At 49.9% G+C, this 18,414-nt stretch overlaps 1 protein-coding gene across 1 annotated transcript in view; it reads left to right on the top strand.

Annotated features, from left to right (window-relative positions):
• Positions 1-4,436: 4,436 nt before the first annotated feature.
• Positions 4,437-18,414, top strand: part of GPR4 (G protein-coupled receptor 4) — a 40,621-nt gene continuing 26,643 nt past the window's right edge. The window contains exon 1 of the mRNA XM_083627714.1: positions 4,437-4,657. The gene's annotated coding sequence lies outside the window, so the exon portion shown is untranslated. The remainder of the gene's footprint in view (positions 4,658-18,414) is intronic.

Below are 18,414 nucleotides of genomic sequence, written 5' to 3'. Positions count from 1 at the left end.
CCGCTGCAGTGCAGGAATCACAGGGAGACGAGGAAAAGTAAGTGAAAGATGGATTGCAGTCAGCATGTAACCATCTCTCTTGAGAATCCTTCCCTGGGCTCTGGAAAGGAGGATTGAGGTGATGGCATCAGCTCTGAGGACGGGAGAGGGTGGCGTGCGTCTGGACGTGACTCCTTGCTTCCAAGAAAAAGACCTTTTTATTGTTTCCTGACCAGAACAATCCTTTATTGTTGCAGGAGTGCTGCTGAGAGATTTCCACAGGATTGGGGAAAGAGGCACCGCTGGCTGTGACCATCTGCGATGGAGGGAGGGGCCGCCTTTTCCTGGAGGAAAGCGGGGAGCGCATCTCCCGTTCCTAAGAGCCTGGCCTCTGGGTCAGGCCACCGGCCCATCTCCATCTTGGAGGATGGATGGCAGCTAACAGATTGAGGTTGAATCCTGACAAGACAGAAGGACTGTTTTTGGGGGGCAGGGGACAGGCGGGTGTGGGGGACTCCCTGGTCCTGAATGGGGTAACTGTGCCCCTGAAGGACCAGGTGCGCAGCCTGGGAGTCATTCTGGACTCACAGCTGTCCACGGAGGCACAGGTCAATTCTGTGTCCAGGACAGCTCCATCTGGTACGCAGGATGGGACCCTCCCTGCCCACAGACTGTCTCCGCAGAGTGGTGCATGCTCTGGTTATCTCCCACTTGGACTACTGCAATGCGCTCTACGTGGGGCTACCTTTGAAGATGACCCGGAAACTACAACTAATCCAGGATGCGGCAGCTAGACTGGTGACTGGGAGCGGCCACCGAGACCACATAACACCGGTCTTGAAAGACTTACATTGGCTCCTAGTATGTTTCTGAGCACAATTCAAAGTGTTGGTGCTGACTTTGAAAGCCCTAAACGGCCTCGGTCCAGTATACCTTAAGGAGTGTCTCCACCCCCATCGTTCAGCCCGGACAGTGAGGTCCAGCTCCGAGGGCCTTCTGGCGGTTCCCTCCCGGCGAGAAGCCAAGTTACAGGGAACCAGGCAGAGGGCCTTCTCGGTTGTGGCACCCGCCCTGTGGAACGCCCTCCCACCAGATGTCAAAGAGAACAACAACTACCAGACTTTTAGAAGACATCTGAAGGCAGCCCTCTTTAGGGAAGCTTTTAATGTATAACAGACCACTGTATTTTAATACTTTGTTGGAAGCCGCCCGGAGTGGCTGGGGAAGCCCAGCCAGATGGGCGGGGTATAAATAATAAATTATTATTATTATTATTATTATTATTATTATTACCCTATTTTTTGCTCTATAAGACTCACCTTTTCCCTCCTAAAAAGTAAGGGGAAATGTGTGTGCGTCTTATAGAGTGAATGCAGGCTGTGCAGCTATCCCAGAAGCCAGAACAGCAAGAGGGATTGCTGCTTTCACTGCGTAGCAATCCCTCTTGCTGTTCTGGCTTCTGAGATTCAGAATATTCTTTTTCTTGTTTTCCTCCTCCAAAAACTAGGTGCGTCTTGTGGTCTGCTGCGTCTTATAGAGTGAAAAATACGGTATTTCATCCAGCTTTCCATTCTCAATGGCGGCCAAATGCCCCTCAGAACCTAGGAATACGGGTAGACTGCCTCTGGAGCTGGAGTTTCAGCAAGAATACAAGAAAACCCTGGCTGCTGGGTTTGGCCAAGGGCCTACCTAGTTCAGGATCCTGTCCTCACGGGGCCACCCAGAGGAAAACTCACAAGCAGGATCCGAGCCCTAGAGCCCTCTCTCCTACTGCGGTTTCCAGGAATTCAAAAGCATCGCTGTCTCCCAACTGCGGAGACACCAGCAGCCACTGTTAGGCTTACGCTCCCACGAATTTGTCCAGTCCTCTTTTAAAGCCATCCAAGCTGTTGGGAAATCGATTTAAAATTTACAGATTGTTCTCTGCTGAAAGAAAATTCTATGAAGATGATGTACAGATGGTATATGACACCAGTGCAGTTAGGGAAAATGTACAAAACTAGCTCAAACTTATGTTGGAAGTGTAAGAAAAAGGAGGGGACATTCTGCCACATGTGGTGGGACTGCAATGAAATTAAGAAATTTTGGGAAATGATATACAGTGAATTGAATTAAATGTTCCATCTAACATTTGTTTAAAAACCTGAAGCATTTCTGTTAGGGATTGTAGGAAAAGACCTGCCAAAGAAGCTGAAAAATATCTTTATGTATGCGACAATAGCGGCGAGAGTCTTAATAGCACAAGGATGGAAGAACGAGGAAATCCCGACTAAAGAATTATGGCAAGAGAAACTGATGGACTACGCAGAACTGGCAAAATTGACACACAAACTAGGGGACAAGGATAACCGTGACTTTGAAGATGAATGGGAACTTTTTACAAAGTATCTAAAGATGCAACAAAGTGAACTGGGCTCCTTGGCAGGTTTTGAATAAACACTCACAAACTTTTTATTGATAACAACCAGTCAGATAAATTAAGGATTTATACAATTTTGTAACATGCAGAGAATAGCATTTATAGAGATACCAGATATTGGAACTGAGGGAAGACAGGGGGGGCAGGGGAGTTGTTTTATGGGAGGGAGAAAATGGGGGGGATTAAGGATGATATGTTTTAAGATAATATGTTTTGTTTAATTTCCTAATAAAAAATTATTAAAAAAATAAAAAGCCATCTGAGCTGTTGGCCATCACTTGCCTCCTGTGGCAGGGAGTTCCGCAGTTTAACAATGCATTTGTGTGAATAAGTAGTCCCTTTTCTCCACCCCGAATCTTCCAGCGTTCAGCTTCGTTGGAGAAGGTGCTCATCTGCACCGTTGCGGCTTTGCGTAGTAGGTTAATTATCACCGTGGGTTGGCTTGCAAAGCATGCACCCATCGGGTTAATCTCGAACTCGGGGCCAAGGGTCCTGAGCCCAGGTATCCTGTTGCCAAGCTGGTCTTGAGGAAGTGAACCCTGCTCAGGGGCGGGTGGCGATTCATTCGCCGCATGGACTAATTCAGGAGGGGGCAGGGGGCAGTCCTGATAAGGTTTCGCCCCGCTCTTAAGGGCTGCCAAATGGACCCGTGTTCCAGCCAGTCAGGCCTGACCTCCACAGTCCAGGAATCCTAGAGTTGGAAGGGACCCTGCGGTCATCTAGCCCAACCCTCTGCAATGCAGGGATCGCCTACGCAACACGGGGCTCAAACTCACGATCTTGAGATTTAGAGTCTCATGCTCTACAGACTGAGCGGCCGTTTAATTTTTATATGCTGATATTATTATTCTATACTATCCTAATGATTGTTGAATGTTACTTTATTTGATGTAGATTGCTTATTTTAAAGCTGTTTTATTATCATTAGATTGTTATAAGGTGAACATTCTTTGTTTCTTCAGCTTGTAAAAGACCTTGAATATTGTAAAATAGAAAGGCGGTACAGTGGTGCCTCGGGTTAAGTACTTAATTCGTTCCGGAGGTCCGTTCTTAACCTGAAACTGTTCTTAACCTGAAGCACCACTTTAGCTAATGGGGCCTCCTGCTGCCGCTGCGCTGCAGGAGCACGATTTCTGTTCTCATCGTGAGGCAAAGTTCTTAACCTGAAGCACTATTTCTGGCTTAGTGGAGTGTGTAACCTGAAGCGTATGTAACCTGAAGCGTATGTAACCCGAGGTACCACTGTATACAAATTAAAAGTGATGATGATGATGAACGTCCAGCCCCAGCAATGAGTCTCTTCACTTCAGGCTGATGGCCAGGGCTCTGGCTCTCAAACGGTTAAACCCCCCCCCTGCAAAGGGATCCTCCCCACTCCCATCTTTGGGGGTTCAGCTTCAGCAGCTCACCCCCAGACACGTCAACCCAGGGAAACTCTTCAGAGCTCAAAGTACCAAAGCTCACTCACGCACCTAGTCCTCAACAACTTTCTGTTATTTCCCATCTGTTGGCATGGAAGCATGCAGGGGGGTTTTTTGGGGGGGCACTCCTATTAACCAGGGATGGTATATAGGAAATGGTTGTGGGGGGGAGAGACTTCTCAAACCCCCACCATCCATTTTTTTGCCTTCTCTCAAAGGGGCTGCCTGTGCGTGGGGAGAGATCTCTGTCGAGTGGGGTGCCCCCACCCCATGCATACCCACCCCAGAGGGATAAGCGGCTCCTTAGACGGCGGTTGGAACGGCTGGGTCGTTAGAGCGCGAGGCTTTTAATCCCAAGGTCGTGGGTTCGAGTTCTGCTTGGGGCAAAAGATTCGCGCGTCGCAGCCTGGGGTTGGGCTGGATGACCTTTGTGGTCCCTTTCCATTTCCGCGGTTCTGCAAGGGCTCTCCGCGGAGGCTCCGGCGACGAGAGGGTTAAGGCTGCTTCTCTCTCCCCCCCCCCGCCCCGCCCCCCACCCCCGTTCCCCGCCCCGGGAGAGAGGGAAGGAGGGCGGGCGGCTGGCTCCGGGGAAAGGAGCCGCCGGGCAGCCGCTGCTCAGTCGCGGCTGAGCCGGGCGAGCGCAGCTGAGCCGGCGCGCCCTGCTCGTCTTTGCGCCCCAGAGCCAAGCGCTCCTGCCCAGAGGGAGACCCCGATGGGAGCCCGGCACGATGCCCCGACGGCGGCGGCATGAGCAGGCGGAGGCGGCGGCGGACAGAAGCCCCCTCGGGAGCCCCGGAGAGACCACCCGCAACCTCTCCATCGACCGGCCGGGACGCAGGTGAGCAGCAGCGCATCGGGGCGCATTGCGCGTTTGGGAAAGGAGAGCCGTGGAGACGTGGATGGGGGGACCCCCGTTCTCTTGGGTTGGGGCTCCTCTTCCTGCGCCAGGGCGCGAGAGAGGTCCCCTGAACACGTGCAGAGTGTTTTCCCTTCTCCTCCTGAGCAGCCGCCGCGGCCCTCGCTTTTGCGCATGGGGATGGTTAAGTTTTCCTCTTAGAGATTGAATTATACGATTGCAATTAATTGCACCTATTAGTCACTTTTTAATAGACGGAAATATCTCAGGGGGTTGGACCGGGCGACCCTCGGAGTCCCTTGACAATTCCGAGCGGCTTGCAACAGTAAATAAACACATACAATGGCACCTCGGGTTACAGACGCTTCAGGTTACAGACTCCGCTAACCCAGAAATAGTACCTCGGGTTAAGAACTTTGCTTCAGGATGAGAACAGAAATCGCACAGCGGTGGGAGGCCCCAATCAGCTAAAGTTGTGCTTCAGGTTAAGAACAGTTTCAGGTTAAGAACAGACTTCCAGAACGAATTAAGTACTTAACCCGAGGTACCACTGTACATTAAAATGGGTCAAATTAAATTAATTAAATTTACCGGCTGCTTTTTTTTTTTAACAAAAACAACTGAGTGCAGCTTAGGATAAAACGCACATGTACATTAGAGTACAGATTTGCACTCGGGTCTTTGCCCTCAGGGTAGCAAATAATAATGGGCTCCCCTGCCCAAATCTGTCACACCACGCCTGACATTCGGCAGGCTCAGGAAAGTAGGCTGGCTTTTAAAAATTCTTTGGCCTTGGCAAACTTTACTCATTGTGAGTCTGTGCCAGGTTGAGCCAGACAAATTGATAGTCCAGTCCATGGTTAATTTATAAAAAGAGAGGTTCTGGGGTTCTAAGCCCTGCTTAGAAATTAAGCCCTTCGCCCTGGATGATCTAGTCCACACACTTAACTATTCAATAAATTTTACAAACCGCCTGATAATCAGCAAATCTCTCAGCTGTGTACATAAAACAGTGAAATAACCACGCAGATAGAAATCAGCCAAATTCAAAAACAAGTTATGCATGACTAAATTACACGTCCGGACAGACTGGCTTGCTGAAATATATATATTTAGCAGGCGTCTAAAAGTATATAAAAGCACCTGACGAATGTTCCTAGCGAAAATGCATCACGTGCAGGGCTGTTTGCTTAGTGAGGAATGTACTCTGCACGTCCCCAGGGGCCTTTGGATGCCCCAGATCTGACTCCTGGGGCTGAAAAAAGATTCTGGAATTAAGGCTAGGGCTCAAATGAAGCCCCATATCGGTCCAACTAGGAAAGTATCACAGAACTGTAGAGTTGTAGAAAGGGACCCTAGGGTCATCTAGTCCAACCCCCTAAAATGCAGGAACCTCAGCCAACCATAGATACCCAAAAGGAACAGTTGAGTTGCAACCTTTAAGTAGGACCAACGGAAGGGGAGACCAAGCTTTCAAAAGCCCCAGAACTCCTCTTCAGGTTGGGTGTTAAGAAGAAGGGGCAGACAGGCAGGAGAATTGCAGAGCCCAAAGGGAACCCCAAAGCTCATCTAGCCCAGCCTGCTTCAGTGCGGGAATCGCAGCGGTGATTCTCTTTGTGCCCTGATTAGGGGCCTCAAAGATTGCACTGGGCCTCCCCCCCCCCGCATGAATGTCAGCCCTTCTTCTGATCGCTGGTGACCCAGAAGTAATTTTAGGTAAAAGTAAAGGGACCCCTAACCATTAGGTCCAGTCGTGACCAACTCTGGGGTTGCGGTGCTCATCTCGCTTTATTGGCCGAGGGAGCCGGCGTACAGCTTCCGGGTCATGTGGCCAACATGACGAAGCCGCTTCTGGTGAAACCAGAGCAGCGCACGGAAACGCCGTTTACCTTCCCGCCGGAGTGGTACCTATTTATCTACTTGCACTTTGACGTGCTTTTGAACTGCTAGGTTGGCAGGAGCTGGGACCGAGAAATGGGAGCTCACCCCGTCGCAGGGATTCGAACCGCAGACCTTCTGATCGGCAAGTCCTAGGCTCTGTGGTTTAACCCACAGCGCCACCCGCAGCCCTTTTAGACATGGCCTAATGTCTCCAGGATGGCAGAGGGAACTGCTGCCTGTCTCTCCCAGTTCCCTGGATCTTCTGCCCCCTTAGCCACTGAGGTCAGTTATGGACCCCCAAAAGGGGACTTCTAAAACCTTGAGAGCCACTGCCAACGTGTGCAGTCAAGACTGCGCTATGTTCTGGTTTCAGGGCCTTACGGACTGGCATTTCCTCCTGCGGGTGGTATTCTGCAACATCTATAGCTCCATTTCTGCAGCATGGGACTCTGAATCTCAGGGCCCCGTGCGAAATATTCCTCCATTGTAGGGGGCTGGATTAGATGGCCCTCGTGCTCCTGCCTACGAGGCTATGCCATTGACACAATAATCGTGTGTCAGTGCAGGATTTATACGAGACTGTCCACACGTCATTCCGTTTTATTAGTTGTTTTGGGACTTTTCCCGTGTGGATCTGAGCACCCAAGCCTCACGAGGAACGGTTGAGAAGTCATATGCTACATTAAATGTAAAGTATTGGTTGTGTTTAGAAGAGATTTATGAAAGATTTAGAAAACTTATTGATTAGAATATTTGTGTGAGATTGCATGGGGAAAATACGGAATAACAGATACACGCTTGCTTAAAATGTATATAGGAAGTGCAGTGTAAGCGACGGAAGTCAATCGGTGACATTTTATTATTATTTTCATATTGAGATATTTGTAGAATAAATTTGGAAGAAATTCTTCCAACTTTTCTTCTTCTTTTTCTCTTTTGTTTTTTTTATCTATGTTTGCTCATCTGAAATATATACGTATGTATTTGCAATATTTTGCTTACATTTTGTAACAATTATGTTAAATAAATTAAATAACTAAATAAAGGGGGGCGGGAGAGAGAAGTAATATGGTAGCCACCTTTAAATCTTTTATGGGCTGCCCCATGGATGATGGAGCAAGCTTGTTTTCCTGCTGCCCCAGAGGGTGGGACCCACGGATTCAAATTGCAAGAAGGGAGATTCCAGCCAAATACCAGGAATGCTATTCCAACCAAATATTAAGAAGAACTCTCTGAGGGCTAAGAGCTGTTTTAACAGTGGAACAGACAACCTAGGAATGTGGCAGACTCTCCTCGTTGTAGGGTCTTAATTAAGCCTTTGCATTGCAGGGGGCTGGACTAGAATATGACCCATCTCTACAATTCTATGATTGCCATCTGGAGAGGCAATCTTGTACTACAGCGCAACAAAAATCAGGACACACCCCCCCACACACACCCCAGGAATAATAAAATCATAATCACCACCAACACCATCACCATCACCATCATCTGTGGCGTCAAAGGAAGTCAGGATTTCCGCTGGAAGTTCTGGAAACAGAGTGGGATGACTACCCCACAGCTTTTGCAGGCAGAAAAGCTACTGAAAGCAGAATCACGTCTAACCGCCCTGACAGTGTCACGAGTGCAATTCATTGTGAATGCACAATAATAAAAAAAAGGATGTCTGGAGGGGCCCTTAGCAGTGTCCTAACTGGGAAAGATGGAGGGCACAAGGAGAAGGGGACGACAGAGGACGAGATGGTGGGACAGTGTTCTCGAAGCTACCAGCATGAGGGAGGCAGTGGAAGACAGGAGTGCCTGGCGTGCTCTGGTCCATGGGGTCATGAAGCGTCGGACACGACTAAACGACTAAACAACAACTGGATCTGTCCAGGGACGTGGGTGGCGCTGTGGGTTAAACCACAGAGCCTAGGACTTGCTGATCAGAAGGTCGGCGGTTCGAATCCCCACGACGGAGTGAGCTCCCGTTGCTCGGTCCCAGCTCCTGCCAACCTAGCAGTTCGAAAGCACATCAAAGTGCAAGTAGATAAATAGGTATCGCTCTGGCGGGAAGGGAAACGGCGTTTCCGTGCGCTGCTCTGGCTCGCCAGAAGCGGCTTAGTCATGCTGGCCACATGACCCGGAAGCTGTATGCCGGCTCCCTCGGCCAATAAAGCGAGATGAGTGCCGCAACCCCAGAGTCGTTCGCGACTGGACCTGATGGACCTTTACCTTTACCTGGATCTGGGCAGCCTTTGGGGCTCCTAGACAAGTGTCCCACTGACATTGATACATTTCAGGAGGGATTATGTGGGAGGACTTGGCGGCAAATTGTGCCCCGTGTGGGACACTGAGCTGTGCCCCCGTGATCTGGAGGCTTTTCCCCTCCCTCCCTGAAAACCTTCCCCGCCCCCCTCTTGGGAAAGTACCATTAAGGAGCAGGCTGTGGGTGTTTGGGGACAAAGAGTTCAGGCGTATCACAAACGATTTCCCAAGATGATGGCTTTTAACAGTGCCAGCATCTTCTTCAAACACCGTCACGTCACGCAGCCTCCCCCAGGTTGGCAGAGGCTGTTAAGGGAGGATACAGCAGGTGATGCGGGAAAGACCCATTTCCGTCCGAGTAGGCAAAACTGGGCTGGAAGGATGGACAAATCACTGTGATTTCTGGTGTAAGGGCTGCTTCCTTCATTCCTCGGCCAGTGAACACAGAAAGCTTCTTCTGCCTCCAGTATTTCCTGCACTGGTTGACAGCAGCGTTCTACCTGATGGGAGATGTTCAGAACTTTTGCAGGGCACCAGGTTCATAGGATTGTCGAGTTGGAAGGGACCCCTGGGGTCATCTAGCCCAACCCGCTGCAGCGCAGGGATCTCAGCTAAAGCATCCATGGCAGATGACCACCCAACCCCTGCTTAAAAACTTCCAGTGAAGGAGAATCGACCACTTCCCAAGGGACACTGTTCCACTATCAAACAGCCCTTGTTGTCAGAAAGCTTTTCCTAATGTTTAGTCCAACTCTGCCCTGAAGTCAATGCAGCCTTGAAGGGGCAGCCTCCTCTCTTTCTTTTTTTTAAGGGGGGAAAAGTATTTCTAGCACACAAAGAATGAAGATTCCTCCTCTCTCCCCAGCTACGCAGGGGCCCTCCCCGGATCCTATTTATGTTTTCATTTTTGCCGCCCGTCGGCACCAGCTAACAAAATTGCGACGATAAAAAGCTGAGTTTCAAGCGGTAATTGCATCAGCGCAAATGCAATTTCTGAAGCCTACGGAACACATGGAGGCGGCAGCCGGGGCATAAATGAGCAACCTGGTTAAAACTGCCTCTCCCCCTCCCCCCCCCTCAATGCTTCTGCTTGCTTTGGGAAAATGTGGCACTGGGGGTGTCTGAATCTGCCTGCCTTAATGGCACTGGGGGAGAGAGAGAGGGATGAAGGGAGAAGTGACTTAAAAGACAGGCCTGGATAGTTCCTCGTGACCAGTCTAACTTCAAAGAGGGATAAAGGAAAAAGGTCTCCCGTCAGGGCAGTCTGGCCCTGGGCCTGGACTGTTTATCTGAATCATAGATACCTTATAGTCTTTCCTGTTTTCTGAATGCAGGCAATTCAAAACTAAATCAGAGGAATAAAAAGGTAAAGGGACCCCTGACCATTAGGTCCAGTCGCGGCCGACTCTGGGGTTGCGGCGCTCATTTTGCTTTATTGGCTATGGGGGCTGGTGTACAGCGTCCGGGTCATGTGTCCAGCAGGACTAAGCCGCTTCTGGCGAACCAGAGCAGTGCACGGAAATGCCGTTTACCTTCCCGCCGGAGCGGTACCTATTTATCTACTTGCACTTTGACGTGCTTTCAAACTGCTAGGTTGGCAGGAGCTGGGACTGAGCGACGGGAGCTCACCCTGTCGTGGGGATTCGAACCGCCGGCCTTCTGATCAGCAAGCCCTAGGCTCTCTGGTTTAGACCACAGCGCCACCCGCGTCCCACCTAATGTTTGTAGTTACTGGATTCAAAAAGAAGTAGAAATGTATAACAGCCTAGAAGCTCATTTACCTTTGTATGAAAGCATAGCAGAACCGATCGGCAAGTCCTAGGCTCTGTCGTTTAACCCACAGCACCACCCGCTTCCCTAATCAGAGGAATACCTTCCTTTAATATCATAGAGTCACAAAATTTTAGAGTTGGAAGGGATCCCCAAGGGTCATCCAGTCCAGCCCCCGGAAATGCAGGAATCTCAGCTGAAGCATCCCTGACCGATGGTCGTTCAACCTGTTTAAAAACCTCCAAGGAAGGAGAGTCCGCCACCTTCAGAGGGAGTCTGTTCCGCTGTCAAACAGCTCTTCCTGGCAAAAAGTTATTCCTGATGTTTCGTTGGAACCTCCTTTCTTGAAGCTTGAAGCCACGGGTTTGAATCCTACCCTCCAGAGCAAGAGAAAACAAGCTGGCTCCCTTTTCCATGAGACAGCCCTTGAGACATTTGAAGATGGCCGTCCTGTCACCTCTCAGTCTTCCCTTCTGCAGGCTACACACACCCAACTCCTTCAACCGTTCCTCATAAGGCTCTTCTGCACACCTTCCAGCTTGTCAGTATCCATCTTTAACTGTGGCACCCAGAACTGGACACAGGGCTCCAGGGGTGGCCTGACCAAAGCAGAATGTTGTTGTTGTAGTTCAGTCGTTTGGTCGTGTCCGACTCTCCATGACCCCCTGGACCAGAGCACGCCAGACACTTCTGTCTTCCACTGCCTCCCGCAGTTTGGTGAAACTCATGCTGGTAGCTTCGAGAACACTGTCCCACCATCTCGTCCTCTGTCGTCCCCTTCTCCTTCTGCCCTCCATCTTTCCCAACATCAGAGTCTTTTCCAGGGAGTCTTCTCTTCTCATAAGGTGGCCAAAGTCTTGGAGGATCTGCACTCAGGGGCTGATTTCCTTCAGAATGGATCGGTTTGATCTTCTTGCCCTCCATGGGACTCTCAAGAGTCTCCTCCAGCACCAGAATTCAAAAGCATCCATTCTTCGGCGATCAGCCTTCTTTATGGTCCAGCTCTCACTTCCATACATCACTACTGATGTAGAATAGAGTGGGACTGTTACTGGGCAGGTGGGTCTCATCCACCTGGGAAGGTAGCCCATCCAGGAGAAGGAAAACTCTCGATCCTAAACCTTCTTTAGGAGAAGAAGACTTGGGAGCAAAGCCTAAAAGGTAAAGGTAAAGGGACCCCTGACCATTAGGTCCAGTCGTGACCAACTCTGGGGTTGCGGCGCTCATCTCGCTTTATTGGCCGAGGGAGCCGGCGTACAGCTTCCAGGTCATGTGGCCAGCATGACCAAGCCGCTTCTGGCAAACCAGAGCAGCGCACGGAAGCGCCATTTACCTTCCCGCCGGAGCGGTACCTATTTATCTACTTGCACTGGTGTGCTTTCGAACTGCTAGGTTGGCAGGAGCAGGGACCGAGCAACGGGAGTTCACCCTGTCACGGGGATTCGAACCGCCGACCTTCTGATCGGCAAGTCCTAGGCTCTGTGGTTTAACCCACATGGTGCCTTGAACGCCTCCATCCAGCAACTCCTGCAGCCAAGCTGGTGCCAAATGTCTTCCTCCGTTGGACCACATCCATGAGGCCAAGAGGGGGTCAACTTGGCAGCCCAGGACCTCCAGACACACTTGCCGGGGAGGTCACTTCAGTGATGCTAACACAGCAAAAACAATGCAGTTATGAGTTACCGGTCTCTGCAGCTACAGCAAACGCTGTGATACTCAAGCAGTTTGATTTGGCCTGCAGAACCACACTCCATTGTCTCTGCAGACCGATAGATGCCCACAAAATTACCGTCTTTTTTGCTGTATAAGACTCACTTTTTCCCTCCTAAAATGCAAGGCGAAATGTATGGGCGAAATGTATGTGCGTCTTATGGAGCGAATGCAGGCTGCGCAGCTATCCCAGAAGCCAGAACAGCAAGAGGGATTGCAGCTTTCACTGCGCAGTGATCCCTCTTGCTGTTCTGACTTCTGAGATTCAGAATATTTTTTTTCTTGTTTTCCTCCTCCAAAAACTAGGTGCGTCTTGTCGTTTGGTGCATCTTATAGAGTGAAAAATACGGTACTAATCCTCCATTCATTCATTTACTGTGTTTCACACTGCATTCCTGCCAGTGCATTTTAAAGATATTTATGCTGGTGACCATCACTGCCTCTCCTGGGAGCAAATCCCAGAGCTTCAGCTGTACTGGATAAGGCCCCACTGGGTTCTAGTATTATGGGATGGAGGAAAGTTTTCTATCCACTTTCTCTACAACATGCATAATCTAGCACACCTCTGTGAGGTCTCTCTCTCTGGTCCTCCCCATTTATCTAGCCTTTTGGCTAGATAAAACATTAAAAAAGCAACCCCAAATGTTGTAACCTTTCCTCTTGGGGGAACTGCTCCACCCACTTGATCATTCCGATTGTGTTTCTTCTGGAAACAAGCAGAGATGCCGGCAGCTGATAAAATGCACTTTTGATCAACGTCACGCACTGGATCCTTCAAGGAGGGGGTAGCCCTCCCCAGAACGAATTGGGCTGCCCCGCTGTTAACACCTCCATCCTGTCTGGTGCCTCTGCCAGGCCACATAGCTGAGGATTCCCAGCAGCGACTCAACTTCTTGGAAATATCAAGTTTCTAGGCCTTATGATCAGAGGTCGGTTTCTAGAAGGGGACATGCCACGATACCCATCCGGGCACCAACAACTGAAGGAGGACACTCACAAACATGCATAGAGGGCAACAGCGTTTAGTTGTGATCCCTGCACTGCAGGGGGTTGGAATGGATGTCCCTCAGGGGTCCCTTAAAAAATCTGCAGCTCCATGATTATCATAGACAGCGAGCAGTCAGGAGAGACACACGTCCTGGGAGGGGGAAACAGCCAGACATGATGGATCCCTGTTTTGCCAGCTGGAGAAGCGGAGACAGATAGGAGAGGCAGTCTGGCAGCCAAGTCCTTCTTCGTGCCATGCACTGTTAACCTATGGAACTCTCTTCCACTGGAGGCAGTGATGGCCACCAACGTGGATGGTTTTAAAAGAGGATTAGACAGATTCATGGAGAAAGAGATCTGATCTCCCAGTATCCTAAGGGCTGCCACATACAAGTGATAGAGAAGATTTGGAGCCAGTTGATCCAAATTACAAAAAAAGGCAGGGGGGTTAGACTAAACACTGGGATGAACTTCCTGGCAGTATGGGCTGTTCCACAGTGGCAGAGGCTGGAAGGTTTTTCAGCCCAGGTTGGTTGACCACTGTGGTAAGAATTTTAAGGTCTTAGATATATATTAAATGTTCATAAATATACGAACCAAGCACGTACAGGAAGACCGACCTGAAACCATTTTTGGCTCCCAAACTGACCAAATGTTTTCTCTGCAAGGTCAAAGGAAAATGGAAAAGCCTCCCCATTGTCTTTTCCTTCACAAATCCTGTCTTAAGGATATGTCTGTCTGTGTATGAACAGGGTGAACCTGTGACCTGGCTTAGGAACTAAGTATTTATCATTACAAAAGACTGGCCAGGCTCTCCAGGGTATCCAATCAAGTGAGCATTAACAGGCAACCTGTCAGACGAGATAAACAACACACTCAGATTTCTGCTGTAGACCCCCTTTTCTTTGATGTAGGTATGATGTATCTGGGGGGTGGTCTTAGGCTACACCCCTTCTGTGATGTATGTATGATGTATGAGTGGGTGGTCTTGAGCTCCAGGGCAGGGGATTTAAAATGTCTATATAAGGGCAGGCACACCTTTGTTCTGGGTCCTCCTCCTTTCCTGCGTGTAAGAGGATTCAGGTCTTTCTCTCTCTCGTTATTTCACATGGTTCGAGTCTGACTCCTGGTACTCCATGAAGACCAGCAAACCCCAAAATTATAATTACTTATTAAAATGTATTCTGCTGCTCAGATTAAGGCAAGGCATGAGCTGTGGGAGGCAGTGGAAGACAGGAGTGCCTGGCGTGCTCTGGTCCAGGGGGTCACGAAGAGGTGGACACGACTAAACGACTAAACAACAACAAAGTGAGTTGCATGCAGGCTTTGGCATTTGGGGACGGGAGGCAAGGATTGTGGCACACATCTCCAGCACAAGATCTTGGAAGGGGCAAGTACAAGTAACTTGTGGCCACTGAGCAGCAGCAACCAGAATCCTAATAATAATAATAATAATAATAATAATAATAATAATAATAATAATAATAATTTATTATTTATACCCCGCCCATCCGGCTGGGTCTCCCCAGCCACCCTGGGTGGCTTCCAACAAAACATTAAGATACAGTGGTCTGTTAAACATTAAAAGCTTCCCTAAACAGGGCTGCCTTCTAAAAATCTCCACAGGGTGGGTGCCACCACCAAGAAGGCCCTCTGCCTGGTTCCCTGTAACCTCATAGGGAGGGAACAGCCAGAAGGCCCTCAGAGCTGGATCTCAGTGTCCGGGCGGAACGATGGGGGTGGAGACGCTCCTTCAAGTATACTGGACAGAGGCCATTTAGGGCTTTAAAGGTCAGCACCAACACTTTGAATTGTGCTCGGAAACGTAATCCCAAACAGTGGCTGGCCTTGGGTGGAGGTGTGGTTGGGCCAGGCACAGGAATATGCCCCAAACCCCCCGGTTAAAGGGATCTCAGAAAGCTGGTGGTGAAGTTTTCTTGGTCCCTGGAGAGTTGGCTGCCAGTCAGAGCGGCACAGAGTCCCAGGAGAGAGAGGCAAACCTTCTGATCTGACACAAGTCAGCTTTTGTATTTCTCCTGAGCGAAAGGATGCCTGAGATGGCGTCTCCATCTGTTGAGGCTGAAATATCAGCACGAATCAGCAGCTGTTGCAGTAGCAGGAGATGAGGACAAGCGCTGCCGGTTGATTTGAATCTCTTTGGGCTTGTGGTCTAGAGAAGGGAACCAGGTTTGAGATTGTGACACTGGTGGGGGTTTAGTGGAGAAGGAAGCGAATCAGACTTTGCCAACCTGGGGCCCAAAAGCGAATCAGGCTTTGCCAACCTGGGGTTGGCGGAGGATGCAGACCTGGGCAGCGCCTCTGAGCATGTTAAGAGTGAGGGGCTTCCCGCGAGCTCTCTAATGAGCTAAATATTAAAAACTTCCCTGCCTTCAGATGTCTTGTAAAGATAAGATAGCTGCTTATTTCCTTCACATCTGATAGGAGGAAGGTTCCACAAGACGGGTGCCACTACCGAGAAGGCCCTCTGTCTGGTTCCCTGTAACTTGGCTTCTCGCAGGGAGGGAACCGCCAGAAGGCCCTCGGAGCTGGACCTCGGTGTCCGGGCTGAGCAATGGGGGTGGAGACATTCATTCTGGTATACTGGGCCTTTGAGGCTGTTTAGGGCTTTAAAGGTCAGCACCAACCCTTTGAATTGTGCTTGGAAACGTACTGGGAGCAAATGTAGCTCTTTCAAGACCGGTGTTATGTGGTCTCGGCGGCCACTCCCAGCCACCAGTCTAGCTGCCGCATTCTGGATTAATTGCAGTTTCCGGGTCACCTTCAAAGATAGCCCCAGGTAGAGCGCATTGCAGTAGTCCAAGTGGGAGATAGCTAGATGATCAAGAGTCGGGAAACCAAGCCTTGTGAGGAACGGTCGAAGGAGCTGGGGACGTTTAGCCTGGAGAGGAGAAGACTGAGAGGAGACATGATAGCCATCTTCAAATATCTGAAGGGCTGTCACGGAAGATGGAGCAAGCTTGTTTTCTGGTGCTGCAGAGTGCAAGAGACCGAACCAATGGCTTCAAGTTACAAGAAAGAAGATTCTAACTAAATATCAAGAATAACTTTCTGTGGGTAAGAACTGTTGGAGGTTGTGGACTCTCTTTGCTTGGAGGTTTCTAAGCAGTGGTTCGATGGCTGTCTGTCATGAATGATTTGGCTGAGATTCCTGCATTGCAGTGGATTGGACTGGATGACCCCCAGGGTCTCAAACTGACAATTACCGTATTTTTCACTCTATAAGATGCACCAGACCACAAGATGCACCTAGTTTTTGGAGGAGGAAAACAAGAAAAAATATATTCTGAATCTCAGAAGCCAGAACAGCAAGAGGGATCTCTGCGCAGTGAAAGCAGCAATCCCTCTTGCTGTTCTGTCTTCTGGGATAGCTGCGCAGCCTGCATTCGCTCCATAAGATGCACACACACTTCCCCTTACTTTTTAGGAGGGGAAAAGTGAGTCTTATAGAGCAAAAAATACGGTATATGATTTTTGACTCTTGCTGCAACAGACCAGCACAGCTACTGCTCTCGAACTTTTCTTCTTGTCTCCTCTTGTCCCACGAATCCCAGCTGGGTTTGCTTTTTGTCACAGTGACGGCGTCTTGGTGCTCTGCACATGTTCAGCAGCACTCTGCCCTTTGCATTTCCTTGAGGCAGGCAGGCACTGAGAAACAGCCAGGCCTCGGCTACAGCCCAGCCGTGCCAGATTCCCTCTTGCTCTCCATGGGAGAAAAAGAGGCCCCGGCAATCTGGACGCTCCTCAAGCCCAGGCTTGCACCAAACCCTAGACGTGGTTATTTACTCAGACCTCGAGATTAGCTGGGCAGGCGCTTGGCAGACGCGCCCAAACCAAACATGCCCAGGTGATGAAAATCCCTGACTTAGGGGCTGGGAGAGAGGCTGGGGAGTGTGGCTCTTGAGGAGAAGCACGCTGCCTGCCTGGGGAAGGCGGTCGGGGTTAATCAATACCACTTAAACCCATTTGCCTATTTCCAAAACCTGGCTGCCTCTTCCCTTTTGAGGCACTGGAGGAAAGCGTGTGTCAGTCAAAGGACTGCTGTCTACTGTCACAAGCCTGCCTTTGTCTCGCACCCTCTGCCCGTCAAAGGTTTGTCCTCAGTAACTCAAAACTTCCTGGTTCCTAACTGGTTGCTGCAAGGCTGATTTAAGAGAAGTCGTGTCCTTCCGATTACTGCACCTCGTTCTGAAAGTGAGCCGGCGGGGAGGCCCCACCTCCAGCAGCATCTTTTAAGAGTCGTTTGCTAGGCAGAAACCCAACAGAGGCTGGTTCATTCTGTACCTTTTGAACTTCTGCCTGTTCAGCTGCTTCTATAGGAATAGGAATAGGAATGTTGTTGTTGTTGTTTAGTCGTTTAGTCATGTCCGCCTCTTCGTGACCCCCTGGACCAGAGCACGCCAGGCACTCCTGTCTTCCACTGCCTCCTGCAGTTTGGTCAAACTCATGCTGGCACCTTTGAGAACACTGTCCCACCATCTCGTCCTCTATCGTCCCCTTCTCCTTCTGCCCTCCATCTTTCCCAACATCAGGGTCTTTTCCAGGGAGTCTTCTCTTCTCCTGAGGTGGCCAAAGTATTGGAGCCTCAGCTTCAGGATCTGTCCTTCCAGTGAGCACTCAGGGCTGGTTTCCTTCAGAATGGAGAGGTTTGATCTTCTTGCAGTCCATGGGACTCTCAAGAGTCTCCTCCAGCACCATAAATCAAAAGCATCAATTCTTCAGCCATCAGCCTTCTTTATGGTCCAGCTTTCACTTCCATACATCACTACTGGGAAAACCATAGCTTTTACTATACGGACCTTTATAGGAATATGAATTTATTATTTGTACCCCGCCCATCTGGCTGGGCTTCCCCAGCCACTCTGGGCAGCTTCCAACTAAGATTAAAAATACATTAAAATGTCACACATTAGAAACTTCCCTGAACAGGGCTGCCTTCAGGTGTCTTCTAAATGTCAGGTAGTTGTTTATCTCTTTGATATCTGGTGGGAGGGAGTTCCACAGGGCAGGAGCCACCACCGAGAAGGCCCTCTGCCTGGTTTCCTGTAGCTTGGCTTCTCACAATGAGGGAACTGCCAGAAGGCCCTCAGAGCTGGACCTCAGTGTCCGGGCAGAACGATGGGGGT

The sequence above is a fragment of the Podarcis filfolensis genome (genome assembly GCF_964270895.1).
Source record: "Podarcis filfolensis genome assembly, chromosome: 8".
NCBI classification, from domain to species: domain Eukaryota; kingdom Metazoa; phylum Chordata; class Lepidosauria; order Squamata; family Lacertidae; genus Podarcis; species Podarcis filfolensis.
Note: the sequence above shows the minus strand (reverse complement) of the source record. Positions and strands in the feature narration are given on the sequence as shown.